Source organism: Mirounga leonina, unplaced genomic scaffold, assembly GCF_011800145.1.
Source record: "Mirounga leonina isolate KUSES-001 unplaced genomic scaffold, KU_Mleo_1.0 Mir_413, whole genome shotgun sequence".
NCBI lineage: Eukaryota > Metazoa > Chordata > Mammalia > Carnivora > Phocidae > Mirounga > Mirounga leonina.
The window spans coordinates 727,695-728,783 of record NW_023270734.1 but is presented as its reverse complement, the minus strand read 5'-3'; positions in this window follow the sequence as shown (position 1 = coordinate 728,783).

The window sequence follows — 1,089 nt, the reverse complement described above, 5'->3', positions numbered from 1 at the left end:
TTAATGTAGCTCCATTTGTCTACTTTGTTTTTGTGGCCTGTGCTTTTGATGTCATACCCAAGAAATCGTTGTCAAATCCAATATGGTGAAGACTTTGCTCCATGTTTTCTTCTAAGAGTTTTATTGTTTTAGATCTTACATTTAGGTCCTTGATCCATTCTGAGTTAATTTTTGTATGTGGTGTAAGGTAAGGGTCCAGCTTCTCTCTTTTGCATGTGGATATCCAGTTTTCCCAGCCCTGTATGTTGAAAGACTGTCCCTTACCCCAGTGAATAGTCTCAGCACCGTTGCTGAAAATCAAGTGACCATACATGCAAGGATTTATTTCCACCTCCCTTTCTATTCCCTTGGTCTATATATCTGTCCTTATGCTGATGTTTCACTGTGGTCATTTTAGTAGCTTTATAGAAAGTTTTGAAATCAGGAAGTGTGAGTCATCTGACTTAGTTCTTTTTCGGGTTGTTTTGACATTTGGGGCTCCCTGAGATTCTGTATTAATTTTAGGATAGGTTTTTCTATTTCTGTAAAAAAACTGTTGAAAACTGTTGAAATCTTGATAGCGATTGCTATTGAATCTGTAATTTCCTTTGGGTAGTATTTTCATCTTGTCAATATTGTCTTCCAACCCATAAATATGGGATAGCTTTCCATTTATTTGTCTTTGCTTATTTCTCTTAGCAATGTTTTGTAATTTTCGGTGCAAAATGTTTTCTTGCCTCCTTGGCTAAATGTATTTCTATGTATTTTATTGCATTTTATATTTTTATAAGCACAATTGTTTTTCTAATATCCTTTTTGGATTGCTCATTGTTGGTGAACAGAAAGGCAACTGATTTTTTTAGTGGTAATTTTCTTTCTTGTAACTTTGCTTTATTTATTTATTAGCTCTAACAGTTCATGTGTGTGTGTAATCTTTAGAGTTTTCTACATGTAAAATCAAGTCATCTGAAATAGAGATAATTGTACTTTTTACTTTCCAGTTTAAACGCCCTTTTTTCTTCTTGGCTAATTGCTCTTCTGGAACTTCCAATAAGATGTTGAATAGAAGTGGTGAGAGTAGACATTCTTGCTTTCCTCTTGATCTTAGAG